Consider the following 14,826-nt stretch of genomic DNA (forward strand, 5'->3'; position numbering starts at 1 on the left):
CCCCGGAAAGCACCTGCTCAAATTAAGAAGTGCCCCATATAGGCTTTAAAATTACGATGGACTCCGTGCATAACTGGAGCGTACAATGCGTCATCACCAACTAATTATTTCTCCCCACGCCCTCGGGCAGACGCCACATGGCAATGTATTACTACTGTTCAGAAGTTGGTGAAACTAGCGTCACCTTCGCTGAAGAGCCTTCGGTAGGGGGTAGCACAATGAACGCCATGCTTACATTAAAGGCGAAGTCAGGGCACGCCGAGTGAGTCGTCCCGAGAGCTCATGACCAGGTACTACCCTTCGCTCCAAAGTAAGTCTGCCCATGTCCCGAATTGCCCAATGAGCGTGGCACCCATGCTTTGTGTCCCCCACACCAGCTGTCCAGGGACCGAAAATGCGGCTGGCACGCACTCACATCGACACGGCCTAACTGTCCACCAAAACACTCCTGCGCAAACCCCGAGCACCGTGCCTCAGTTTCTGCTACTGGCCGGCATTCCGCTGCTTGGAATTACAAGTGTAACACAACACATTAAATCTTCATTGGTGCCTCGCACTCCGGGCCAGTGTTGCTGCTAAAGACATTCCTGCGTGCTCAGATCAGCGAGACCCCATGATCGACTAACACTGGCCCATTTTGTACCCCTAGGCAAAACCAGGGGTCCGAGTTCGTTAATTCTTTCCTGCAACCACATCCATAATTTTATAACACTCAGCCTTTCCCAAAGCGAGCCCGAATGAATTAATTAATAGTAACGCCTCCTCGTCTCTACTGATAATAGAGTGCTATTCACAAAATGTCGCAGGAAAGAGAGAAACCCAACCACAATCAACATTCTATATAACGTTAATAAGAGACACCCCCTTCCAACGACAACTACCACATACAACGAAAAATTAATAGCGATGCATCACCGCAAATCATCTAATCCGGTCACAAACCTGTTGGTCCCAGGGCCACCACAAACTGCTCTCTTGACCCCCCCCACCATCCAGGGAAATAGGCGTCACTCAGATGCCACAGATGCCGTCCTGGCCCAAGCACTCTCGCACAAACGGGTTAGGGAACCCCGGCAGCCTCAACACCCAGACCGCCCCTAGAAAGGAGGCTGGTTGGCCCCCACAAAGGCCCCTCCTGTCCTGCCTTCCTTTACTTAAAACTTTTGATGCTAGGGTGGTCCTCATCTTTCATCCCATTAGCACGTGGCAATGCACAACCCCCACGGTACCTGGAAGCAGGAGCCACTGTCAGGCTTAGTAGGTCGTACATGAAGCCAACGCACGCAAATATTCCGTAAGCAATAACCACGCCCCATATATACCACAGTGGCTGCGATATTGCCCCAAGCTACACCCAAGTCGCCATGGCAGGGTCTCAGTCAGTCTGAAGCTGCCACCCCCGCCCTGCGGGGGGCGGCCCAGACTCACCGGCGGTCCCGACGATCGGAGCCCCCTCCGGGCTCAAAGCACGACACAACGGACTCGGACCTGGCTCCACTGGTGCGCATCCAGCAGCTCTGGCCACAGAGGTGCACCACCAACACCACGGGCAGCCTAACCACAGGGGCCACCCTCATTCCGCCCGACTATTTCCCGCTCATGAAGGAAACCAGGGATCGATTTCCTCTGCTCCCAAAAGCCCAGGGGGTGGACGTTAGCTTTTGGGCCTCCTCTCGCAGCCGGGTGCATTTCTGCACACCCGGTCAACCAAGCTACTGCCTCACGCCGACCAACTTTGTGTCACAGCGGGTGCCCGGTAAGTCCCTGCCTTGCATGGCGTAGGAGGGGGAGCGAGGGCGAGCCACACTGCCCTCCCCCTATAACTTTGAGGGCACAGCCATTCCCACCGCTCGACCACCACAGCTAGTGAAAGCCCTTTTGTTTTCTCTTGCTGACAACCCCACCTGGGAGGGCTCGCACGTGATTTGCACACTTCAGCTGTTCAGAGTGAGCGGCACAGGAGAGAAACCACTGCTGTGGCCCGATATGCCAAAAGTCACTCTCATGGTGGGACAAGATGCAAAACGGGGTCGAGGGGGTTTCCGGCCAGACTCACCGCGAATCTATGAAAACGCTCGCGATCTCAGAATGCAACCAAACGGCGTCAGGGCACCCGAATGAGGCCTACCCAGGTCAAACAGGATTACTTTAGAAGCAATCCCAGAGTCATTGGATGATCATCCAACTACTCTAGAAGTCATTTTCACATCATCAGACATCATCAAGCTCTTGAAGTCATCAGCAGAGTTTAGAAACTTGAGCTCGATGACTTGTGGATGACTTGAAAATGAGCATCTGATGACTTCACAAGGTGTGACTATTCCTGATGACTTCAGGAGGATTTAAGAATGAGTATGCGATGACTTCACAAGGTGTGACTATTCCTGATGACTTCGGGAAGATTTAAGAATGAGTATGCAATGACTTCACAAGGTGTGACTATTCCTGATGACTTTAGGAGGATTTAAGAATGAGTATGTGATTACTTCATAAGATCCAATTGTGCTTGATGATTTGAAAATAAACATCCAAATCTCCACAAGCATCATTTCTTCTTAACATGATGAAATTGCTCCTTATGTTTTGAGAATGATTATACTTCTAGTGCAAGAGGTAAACACCCATTACAACTAATCTTTTACCACTACTACCATCACCCCGCCTACCATCACAATGCAACTACCATTACTCGGCAATGCCATTACAACGCATGGCATTACAATGCATATGCATTTACCACACATGCTTTTACAACGAAATTTGCTGTAAATGCATGAATGGTAGAAGCATATGTGATTTATATGTAAGTATAAGGTATGGATAGGGTTTGGGTTTTGGAGTGTAGGGTTATATGTTTTGGGGTTCAGAGGTAATTTTAGGGTTAAGGCGTTTGGGGTGCTGGGGTATTTATAGGGTTCAGGGTGGGTTTAGGTTTTGGGGTGTCTGGGTATTTTTAGGGTTAAGGGCATGTTAGGGTTTTGGGATACTGGGGTATTTTTAGGGTTCAGGGTGGGTTTAGGTTTTAGGTGCAGGGGTATTTTTAAGTGGCATGGTGGGTTAGGGTTTTGGGGTGTAGGGGAATTTTTAGGGTTCAGGGTGTGTTTGGGTTTAGAGGTGCTGGGGGATTTTTAGGGTTCAGGGTGGGTTTAGGTTTTGGGGTGCAGGTTTATTTTTAGTTGTCAGGGGTAGTTTTAGGGTTAAGGACATGTTTGGGTTTTGGGGTGCCCAGGGTATTTTTGGGGTTCAGGGTGGGTTTAGGTTTTGGGGTGCAGGGGTATTTTTAGGGTTCAGGGTCGTTGTAGGTTTTGGGGTGCAAGTTTATTTCTAGTGGTCATGGCTAATTTTAGGGTTAAGGGTATGTTTGGGTTTTGGGGTGCTGGGGTATTTTTAGGGTTCGGGGTGGGTTTAGTTTTTGGGGTGCAGGGGTATGTTTAAGGTTTAGGTTTTGGGGTGCAGGTTTATTTTTAGTGGTCCGGGGTAGTTTTAGGGTTGACATGTTTGGGTTTTGGGGTGCCCAGGGTATTTTTGGGGTTCAGGGTGGGTTTAGGTTTTGGGGTGCAGGTTTATTTTAAGTGGTTATGGGTAATTTTAGGGTTAAGGGTATGTTTGGGTTTTGGGGTGCTGGGGTATTTTTAGGGTTCAGGGTGGGTTTAGTTTTTGGGGTGCTGGGGTATTTTTAAGTGGCATGGTGGGTTAGGGTTTTGGGGTGTAGGGGAATTTTTAGGGTTCAGGGTGTGTTTGGGTTTAGATGTGCTGGAGGATTTGTAGGGTTCAGGGTGGCTTTAGGTTTGGGGTGTAGTAGAAAATTTAGGAATCAGGGTGTGTTTTGTTTTTGGGGTGCTCAGGGTAATTTTAGTGTGATTATAAAAACAAAGCCATAAGAGATTTACTACTACATTTGTCTTTGATGCCAATTTATTTGGTCGGCGTTTTAAAAAAACATTGCGTCATGACTGCACATTCTAGTTCCACCCCCTTTTTGTTGCCACTCAATGACCCCCACGTTATAGTATCCCAGAAGAATAATTTTCAATTTTAGCCCCGGACAAGCAGGTGATTGGCAGACTCCTTGGTCTAATATTTTGGGAGGGTACTCGAACACAATGACTTTTAATCGGTACACTAAAACGTCAAACATTTAGTTTTTCAATGCTTGTTTGTCGGTGCAAGTAGCTGTGCTACAATCAGTGTAGTAAAGAGTTTGATTGATGTTTTATTATGTTTTCCGGTTTACTGAATTGTTATAATGGGCCATTTGGGATGCAGGTGGCATATATACCTTACACTAGCACCTCTGCAATATACAATATTATTTACCACGTTTTCTTTAATACCAACTGATGGTTCTTGTTTGACATCGCGCTGAAAGCGCTTGCTTTTTTTTTTCAGTTTTTTCTTCCAAAGCACAGCTTCTATTCAGGCATTCATTAAAATATTTGCCTTGATTCCTCCTGTTTTGCGCGAGACATTTGCCCTTTTCTGATGCATTGCAACCACGTCTGATATAACTATTGGACTAATCAGCACTACTTGGTGATTTGAAACTCCTGTCAGGCACCATTATGCTCCCTGGAAATGGATTGAGTGTACGGCTAATGCTGTCATCTCATCCCTATTCAGTCTGAGGTGCGTTGAATGCGGATTTGAAAGGGGCTTCTCAACTTGCTAAGGGACATCATGTCGCGGCTAGCTGGCGTTTTCTCCCTGTTCTGAGATCGGTGTTGGTCTTTACAAGAATGCCATGGTGACTTTCTAAACGATGCTCTGCAGAGCTAACACTGTTTGAACTCGTCGTATTCTTGTTTTGTATCACGCCCCCTCCCCGCATTTGCTGCAGGTTCTCCATTTCCTTCATTTTCTGACGACTTTATCATATCAAATGCTAAAGAAAGCGATGCGTCGAAGGGAGCTTGCGGTATAGCACCCTGAAAGTGGGGTTGTGAATGATGAGATTTTAATGGTATTGCTATTCACACAGCAATTGGTGACAATGCGCAGCTTGGACCAATCGTGGCCAGTTCCTTCAGCTATTGCTCCCGGCTTCCATCTGCAGGGCTGTATACCTTCTCTCTTCAGAGCTACGAAACGCAACTTCAGCCAGCCAGGCGGTGCTCCGCGCTCATGCTCAGGCGCGAGCCTGCTTCAAAACAAGCACTGCTGGCAAACTGCGCAGCACATGCGAGCTGTGTTGCGTGTTTAGGCAGCTTTAGAGGGAAATGGATTTGGAAGTCTTGAAGAAGGGGCTTCAATACAAGGAAGAGCCCGTGCTTCATTTTGTTATTTTCTCGGCCGGATTCGCGCATATGGTACGGTGCACATTACAAGGAGAAAAACGTGACGACGTGCAATTTACAAGATAAAATACTGAAATACATGACAGGCACTCAAACGTAAATAAAAAAAGTTCAGAATCTCCTTTTTACTGCATAATGAACACCATTTACATATTACTGCATTTTCAACTCTGCAATTAAACCTACAGTGCATGCATTAGCGGAGACTTCAATGCTAGAAGGCCTGGGTGCTATGCCAATAACTCTAACACAAACAAATGCGAGACCGATTGCATTTTCAATATAGCGCAACTCATCCCAATGCAGAGTGTTAGAGCGCTTAACATAACATACACATTATCCATGAAAAAGAAATCAAGGAAGTGTGCAAATCAATGTAATATACATATCAGAGCACTATTGCTTAATTAAGTGGTACATTTATGCTCACAACATTGTATAAAATGCACACCATGTATGTTGCGATATCATGGGTAACAAACCAGAAGAGGGTAGCAACAAAATAGAGGTTCAACAATCCCACCCCCGAGAACAATGGGTGAGTTCTTTACAAAAACACCTAATAATTAGAAAACACTACTAAAATTCAACAACTGGGCCCCAAACACATAAGTATGAAATTAGTGTATAGCACAGTCAGTTATGTTCTTGTTTTCAATTATTTAATCACACTAAGTATGTAGCTATACATAGGAGCTTGGTGACTTGCGACCTTTCACAGACATCGCACATCAAATGTCACTGCTCGCGCTAGTACTAATGTTTAGCTATGCCCCACTTGGCATCCCTGTCTGAGGCAACAGATGCTGCTTTGTGTCACGGAGGACCCATTAATCGCTCCGGCTTTCCAGAAGTCAGTAGAGTCTGAGTCGCTGACTGTTTTACATTAACCTTGGCCTTTCTTTGATAAAGAAGGAATGCAAAAATGTTTTTTCGTTTTGTTTATGCTTAAAATTCAATGAACATGCCATGAAACCTGTGATCGTTACGCGCTAAAAGAATACTTGGCTGCATTAGCACAGAGGATATACTTAAGTGACTTAAAATGTATACTAAGAAACGGCGAAAACAACGAATAAATACAATACTCCGCATAGAATATTTTTTAATTCAAATTCAGCTTTGCAAAACAAAGGGAATAATTCACTATTTCTGCACTACTTGCAGCTACATTGTGGTCATACCTGAATGCAGGTTAGTTGCAAATAAAAACAATTGGTCTTGAGCGATTTGCACAGAATCACAGGATTCTGAGCCTCCCGCGGAGACTTAGACACTGTACCCAGCTTCAAAGTCGGCCGCTGTCTTTTCATTCCTTAATTGCTTGCATCACGTTTTCCCAGCCCCTCCTGCCTCGGAGCAGCACTACAGGCTACCTTTGGGCTCGTTTTGGTAGGATCCAGGCCTACCATGCCGCACCCGTCCCTGGTTGGAACGGAAGCGGAAGCTGAGTTGTACAGTACTACTCTGTGTCCGACCGAGTGAGGAGACCGGGTTATGTGCACACGGATCGGGCTGCACCGGGAAAGAAGCAAAGTGCTCCATTTCTTAGGTATTTTTTTCATGGGGCTGAGGGTGCAGGTGAGAAGATGTGGAAGTGAGGTGGGTGTGATTTCACGCCACTTTGGAGTACTCTGCCGCGCTTTTGTTTGAAAGGCGGGAACCCGCCTTTTTTTAAGATGCGGCGCTGTAATGCAGTGCTTTATGCATACATGCCAACATTTCAGAAGAGCAAAGTGGGAGATTCTTTACAAAAAATCGGGAGAATGGGGCCTTGGATCGGGTTACTATCATGGATGGGCTTTGGAAGTGAGCTGCTGCAGGATCGGACATTTGAAACGCAGGATCGGACATTTGAAACGCAAATGTACGTTTTTTTCTTACCTTTCAAAAGCATGGAGCGCAATGGCAGGCAGAGAGAGGGTTATGCAAGTGTTCTGCACTCACTGGCCTGGCAGGTTGCTGGCAGTGCATATACCAACCCCCCTCCCCCCGTGTGGCAGCCCAGGCACACACACAGTCACCCTCGAGTACTTCACATATCTTTAAAAGATAATTCGCTTGTTAATGGGGCTTTGTTGGTTTTTCACCCCTTCTAGAGCCCCTGCATCGCTACTCTGACTATTGCTGGAAGAATTAGCACGTTACACAATACCACGCCATGTCTGCTGAAACCCCGAGGACTCGGGTTTTTGCTTGCAGAATCGGGGGTGTGTGGGGGGGGGGGGGCTGGAGACTAGCCTTGAAATCGGTAGTCTCCCGCCTGAATTGGGATGGTTGGCATGTCTGGTATGTGAGTGAGCTGGAGGTAGGATTCCGCTTCTCACTTAACTTTACCAAATCATGGGGCTTTTCTTAGAGATGGGTATTGGATCCCATAATTTGTAGACATTTGGGACGCTGCAGGTAACTTCCTATTGAGGCAGTGTGTGTGAGTTCCCTTTGCAACATCGGTGCTTCAGGCTCAGATCAATTACATGCTCTATTAATAAAAATCATGTGTGGTGGCGATTGAAGTTGGGATTTTTTTTCGCCATACCCAGTCTTCGGTATGGCCTCACAGTTACACCTGCACACTTTGAAACTGGGGGCCCGGGTTCCAGTCCTAGCGTGGGATCCCCATCCTGTGATTCTGGGCATAACACTTAATAGCTGGGCATTATGTAGGAAAGTTGCGATGATATGATGAGCTGTTTTAGTTGCCTAGTGAAAACCTAGCTGTTCATGGCTACATTTTATTCATTTGACTAATTGTTTTCATTTTCTGCCTGCCCCATGCGTGCAGTATCACCGAGTAGGCCTCCGAGCTTTCATGACAAGAAGCAGATGTCTTCAGAGAATTCTTTTCAAAGGGGCTTTCTGGGATTTTAGCAGGCAATGGTTCCCAACATAAAAACTTTGCAAACCATGTCAAGAGCATTAATCTAGAAGTAACCTCCCCATTCCACAGCCATTCTGTCATTTTATTGTATTTGACCTTATTGGTTAATTGTTTCAGGGGAAAACGTCACCAGGAAAGGAAAAATAGGCAGAGAGAATAATAATAATAAATATAATTCTCTCTGCCTATTTTCCTTTCCTGGTGACTTTTTCATAGGTTTTCACTGAGCCAATTAACTAATAAAGTAAAACTTATTCATGGCAGAAAACCCTGTCACGTTGAATGAATCACTATTGTGTGTCTGGGCAGCAGAGCTATGCATATGGTGAAGCCCAGTAATGATACAGGCCTGTCCTCCCTAAACTTCATATATTTTATTTCTAGACATATATATTATATATGATAATTTTAACGCCGGACCTTGATAATATGCCCTACCTACTTTTCACCTTTCTTTATTTCTTGCCCACTTTCTTTTCTAACCTTTTTCACGCTTCCTTTTCCAGATCTCCTTTTTCCCTTACATGCCTTTTCCACTTTTAATTATCAGCCTCCTTTCTCGCACTCCAGTTTCTGCTATTACCAGTTCTCTTCACTCTTCTCGTTCCTTTCTGTACCCTATCTGTCTTTACCACTCCGATATCTCTTCCTTTCTTCCTCTCCCTTTTATCTGTGTTTAGGTCGAGCCTATGCAGCGCATGCGCTGCTGCGAGGCATGCAGTATTGGAGGATGGCTTTAAGGTTCTGCCCACTCTCCGCACATATTTTTAATTGGCTTGTGTCAATGTCCTTCATAAATGCTGCCTTCCGAGTCGTTATTAGGCTTGTTAGTCCCTTCTTGATTTCGCCTTGTCTGCATTTGTTACCGTCCATAACAATTGGACCTTTTACTTGTCTCGTTACACGGTCTGCTTTATCTTGGCTGTGAGCACTGTTTTGTTTAATGATTTGCCCCTACACCACATCACATCACGCCGTCCGCTTTTATTTTAGCCGCGCAGTCTGCTTCAAGTATAGCAGTCGTGCTTACTTTTTTTGTTTGTACGCTTTTATATTTACAAATGCACGCCGCCTTTATATTTACTAAAAGCGCTCGCTGCAGCGACACGCTTTAACTTTTGGTGTGAAAACCTTTTTTAAAAAGCTTACTGCTGACATTGAATTTAAGTTTTATACAATACTCAGCACCGCGCTTTATGTTTAACATAGCAGCCGCGCAGCTTTCTTTTATGCTGCGAGGCTGAAATAACTCACCTTTTAAAACATTATTTGCTTTATACTATGGAGATACCTTTTACATTTTTGTGCAGTACTGGTATCACCCAGAACCGTTTGCTCATCAAGATTCAGCTGCCCAGCCCTCACCCAGCATTTTAAGGAGGGAAGGGGGTCACATGGTCCCCGCCCCGGGACCACATTCCCCCAGGCCCTGACCTTTATTTTTACATAGGAGGTGGGACACGCAGCCCCCCTCAAGGGGCTGATTTTTGCCTCCGGGAAACCATTGCCCGGGGCCTGGCTTCTAGACTGGGTGCCCTAGTCCCACCCAAGGCAACCATGGGGATCAACGGGGAGCCTTGGGGTGGCGGTCCCAGGGCTATTTAAGGCTCCAGGAGGGGGGTGTCATTTCTTCTTTTACTGTCAGTAAGTGGGAGGGTGGGCGGAGGGAAAACAGGGCTGTCTGTTTAGTAGTAATATGTAGCAGTATTCTGCGTTTTTATCAGGGTCCTTAGAGCTTTTGGCCCCGGTGTCACTGCACCTGCTGCACCATTCAAATCAAGCCCCTTTTATCTGCAATGTACCTGCCTTTATAGTAGTAAAATATTGCAATATTAAGTCATGACCTTGTTGTCTGCTAGGCGAGTGCACTTGTGACTGCCTGTTTTGTAGTAAAATATAGCAATATTAGGTGTTTAGCGTGGTCCCTAGAGCTATTGGTTCTGGTGCTACTGCACCTGCTGCACCATTCAAGTGATGACCCTATTGCGTGCTTGATAAATGTATTTGTAACGGCCTTGTTTAGTAGTAACATTTAGCAGTGATATGGGTTTGGTGGGGTCCCTACACGTTTTGGCCCTGGTGCCATTGCACCTGCTGCTCCTTTAAAATAAAGTCCCTGATAACTGCAAGGTAATTTCAATTTTGACTGCTTGTTTAGTAGTCAAAATAGCAATATTGGGTGTTTAGAGGAGTTATGACAACTTTTGGGACCGGTGCCACTGCACCTGCTGCACCATTCAAATCATTACCCTGTTGTCTTCAAGGTAACTGCACTTGTGGCTGCCTGTTTAGTAGTAAAATATAGCATAGCTCTTGTATATTTAACTTTATTTTTAATGTGCAATGTTTATTACAACATTTAGAATTTGATCACAATGACCAAACAGATTATGTTGAAAAAATTGAAAAGGTATTTGCTCAGGATCACACAATTTGTTCAATAATGCTTAGGTCATTATGGTACCAGTAGTTACTGGTTGTGTTTTTATATTTGAGTTTACTTACGTGTTCTGATGGTTCTGACCGTGGCCCTATTGGCCTGGTCCTGTATATAATCTCCTGTGAATATTGCCTAGTGCCAGTTGGCACAGTGTAAATGTGTGATTATGTTTCTAATGTGTTTTATGATAATACAAAGGCCATTTTTGATATAACCTTGTGTGGAGTTTCTTTTGTAGGCGTCTCTCTCCCAGTTGTCTCCTGCAGTCTACCCAAAGGACTCACGTCTACTTCTCCCAGGAGTACTAACCGGGGAACTGCTGCTGTCTACGTGAGGGGAAAAGCAAGGCAGCCTGGAGCACCATTTGGCATCGTGACAGCAGTAAAAGGTAATCTAGAAAAACATTTAAGGCTCTGAGTGCCTGAGGGAGTAGTGTTGCTCCCATTGCCAACACTGGTGATATGCTGATCCTCACATAATGGTTTTCCTTGGCAACTAGGCAACCATTGCATGATGCCCAACCATTGGAAAACTTTGGCCCAGTCATAAAGAGGGTCATTCTTGGCCATATGTGAGCACGCATGATATGTTGGCTACCTCTGGTATTTTTATATTGGAAAAAGTGTATGAAAGCAAAAAGTAAACCTTTGTATTGTGATGCTGTCCTTCTGTAACTCTACTAGGCCCCACTCCTGGTATCAGGGCTGCTTCACTGAACGCAAACCAAAAAACGTGGCACTATTTATTTTCTTTTGTCCCCCTAATCGCTACTGTGTAACATAGGCTAGTTCTGTGGGTGAAGCCAGAGTATGAAGCACGGACCAGTGACCCCGTATAAATGTGAGCTCTTTTGTCTGGCGCAGACCAGTGCTCCACATCTAGTGTAAGTAGCATGAATTAAATGTGTTCTATGCAGCTAACCACTGGTATATGGTATTTGAGCCTATGTTATGCACCTTCGACCAGGGCCCTGCTTTTTCTTAGCCTGGTTATGCAGCATGACTGAGAGCCCACATCTTTGTTTGCCTGGTTCTGCAGAATGGCAGTTACCCTTTTTTGTGAGCTTAGCTATTCACCTTATGGTAAAAGAAGTTATATGTATAATTGCAAAAAACAATGAGGGGGACTAACCTCAACAAATGCCACTGTAGCACTCAATTAGACCCCAAAAATATACATCCTAATTAATACTAGGCAAAAAACATATTTTCCTAGATAGGATGCAATATGAAAAATCTACACAAAAAGGTGCTGAGTCAGATAGGGATATAGCGTCTCCTTAAGAAATCAGAAACTAACTTGCATCTATTTTTTCTTTATATCCAGCCCGTGTTAAATAAGGGAAGCAAAAGAATAACCATTTTTCCACTCTCCGTGGATCAGATAAGTAACTATGTCCTTCTAACCATATATAACATCATCATCCTACCATATACCTGATAGATCAGGATTCTTTGGTTAAATATATCTTTCTTCTCTCATTGTATTCTGTACAGGACGAGAGGCTGAAGAAACTCCGGCGTGAAGAAACAGAGCTACACAAGCTGGTACCTCCGGCGAGGGAACATGGATGCGGACAGAAACCCTGAAGAAGAGATCAACAACATGTAAGAGGAAGACCCGCGTGTCGGAGCCGTAACATGTCAGAGACGTCCAATCATGGTACCACGAATTCCCGACTCCGGGTCAACAGGACCCGAGCAGGTAAGTCGACAACACAAAGGGAGTGTGGGAAATGATAGGAAGGTGCTGTCTTGTCTTGGAAGCAGTGGGTGTGGGATTTTGGTGCTGGAAGTCTTTGCCAGAACACTTTTATTGATCGATTTGCTCATTTCTCAGGATGATGACATGCTCTTTGCAATATCACATAATAAGAACCAGCATGTTAATTGACTCGTAAAGGAACATAGGGTTTCCTTTCCTATTTGATTTGCTCAAGTGCGTTATCTCATCTGTTGTGTGTGGGTGGGTTTAATTTATTTCCAAACATGCAACACAGTGGGCAATCATTTCATTTGAGAATTAGTGAAACTCAACCACACATTCTCTGTTTATGCTTAAGAAGTTGAATTCCCAATGTTATGTGCCTATTTACAAAATACTTTTTTCATAAGTTAATCATGTATAACTGCTTGTCAATTATTCTAGGAAATTACAGCTATTCGTCAGATTACCCTGCTATGGGTCTGAATGAGGAGCTCAAACTAATACAAACAAATGTAAGAAAATTTCAAGATAAGAATGATTTCTCAAAAGGTAAGTGAAACTCATCTTTTAAAACCAAGTGAGTAGAAGCAACTTTGACCACATAACCTAAAACTCCTAATTTTCCTGCACTTTGTACTCCTCACGTGCATATCTCTGAAATAAGTTTCTGTTCACCAAAAGCTGTGCCTTAAAATAAAAATAATAATATTAAAAACACCTACTGAATTGTAGGCCAGCTGAAGTACGTGTGGAAATCAGTAGGCTATTTATCATTTGCAGGCAGCGCTGTGTGCTTTGACAAACATTGTATGTTCTTTGCAAAAAGAAATTGGTTCTGGAGTACATTTTTGACATGACCAATGCGTATTTCTGGCACTAATGCATCATTTTTTGATCACTGTTACACATGGTGCTTATGAATGTCAATTAGCCGGCCAGAAACAAAAACGTTTACTTTTAAAATCATGTATATATGATGGCATATATATTAATGCTTTGTTATCTGCAGGATGATATGCAGCAGCTGTTAGAGGTTCTGTTGAACCCTATTCATTATGAAATTGTCTGCTGAGATGAGCATTGGGCAGGGATCAACCGGAAATTGCAGATTTATTTGGTAAGATATTCCAAATCATCTAATTACCCTTCTGGTAACGAACATTCAGGTTAAAGCTGCAAATTGTTTGTGTAAAAACAGTAACTAACATTAAAAATGTGTTTTGACTTATAAAACCTTAAGGCCTAAGTGGTCCCATAGCGGCTCACGTTATTGCTGCAGTGTTCCTTTTATGCTGTTTTGTATTGCCTTTTTACTCCTTCAGTCAGTTCTCTTCAAATAAGCAAGCAATCCAGGCCTTAAACTAGAAATCTTCATGACAGCACTGAAAGCACACAGTGCTTCCAGCCTTACTTCATACTTTCATCTGCATCCCTGGTCCAAACACTTGCTTGTCTGCATTCATGTACTGGCTGCAAGGGAATTTGGGACTTTCTTTTCCAGACGGGCTTGCTGCAAGCGTAGTTGTGGACCTTCCGCCAATATCCTTCTTGAAGGCAGCATAAGTTGAACCCAAGGTAGTTTACTCCCTGTTTGCACAGGCTACATCTAGTGGCTTACAGACTCTGGTAACTGGGAAACCACTCTTTACCTTTGTACATCTGTAATTTATCCTGAATGTTAGAGGAGCATTGATTAAAGGCACAATGCTGTCAAACTGTGGTCAATGTGTGGCGGAGATTAAAACCTAAAATTCGCCGTCTCTTGAGGATAAAAAGCCGTTTTTTACAATAATATTGAAACTCTGGGACTGTTCTGAATCTAATTTTCCCCTTCACTCTTACAGTTGAGAAAGGGATATTTTCTTTCTTCACCTTCCATCTGATCAATGGCCTAAGTTCAAATGTGAACCAGAAGCATCAGCAAAGAAGTGTTAAAACCTCTCATAAGGCGCCCTTTATGGTGGAGGGGAATCCAGTGTTTTATTAAGGCAGCTAATCTAAAAGAAAATCTAAAGTAACTCAATTGTAGAAAGTGTACTAATATAGTCTTTTGTTATCTTTTCAGAATGTTATGAAATCTTAGTGCAAGCTGGCTTCCTCTCAACAACCAAACTACGAGAAGGGCTCTTGTCGTAAGGATCTGCAATTGCAAAAGAGGACAAAATACTCTGAATCTGGCAACACACAATAGAGCTGCTTCTTTTGTTGACTTTTTTCACTTTCCTTACTTTTAATGTTATCCTGAACAGTATACTATCTCTCTTTGAGGTCATGTACATGCTTTGGGGAAATAAAAGCACACAGTGAGAAGTAATTTCAGATCCATTTATTTGAACCAATTCTTTGTTCGGTGTATTGCCACAGGTCACCATATCAAAACTTAGAGTGACGTCGTTTAGCTCAAATGAAGACCTGTCACAATTAGTATGGGGAAAGGTCATACGTTGCAAGGCTGCTACTCAATGCAAATGGTATTCTTGCCAACACCAACGCTCCTCACAAAT

The 14,826-nt window shown here is 44.1% G+C and overlaps 1 long non-coding RNA gene across 2 annotated transcripts; it reads left to right on the forward strand.

Annotated features, from left to right (window-relative positions):
- The first annotated feature begins 6,729 nt into the window (after window positions 1-6,729).
- Window positions 6,730-14,614, forward strand: LOC146859784 (uncharacterized). 2 transcript variants are annotated; one of them, XR_014978716.1, is made up of 7 exons: window positions 6,730-6,846; window positions 10,854-11,003; window positions 11,942-12,002; window positions 12,112-12,319; window positions 12,764-12,871; window positions 13,332-13,439; window positions 14,388-14,614. It is a non-coding gene; the product is annotated as an uncharacterized LOC146859784 (long non-coding RNA). The 2 variants fall into 2 exon arrangements; XR_014978717.1 differs by lacking the exon at window positions 10,854-11,003.
- Window positions 14,615-14,826: the final 212 nt, after the last annotated feature.

Source organism: Triturus cristatus, chromosome 3_1 (genome assembly GCF_964204655.1).
Source record: "Triturus cristatus chromosome 3_1, aTriCri1.1, whole genome shotgun sequence".
Lineage (NCBI taxonomy): Eukaryota > Metazoa > Chordata > Amphibia > Caudata > Salamandridae > Triturus > Triturus cristatus.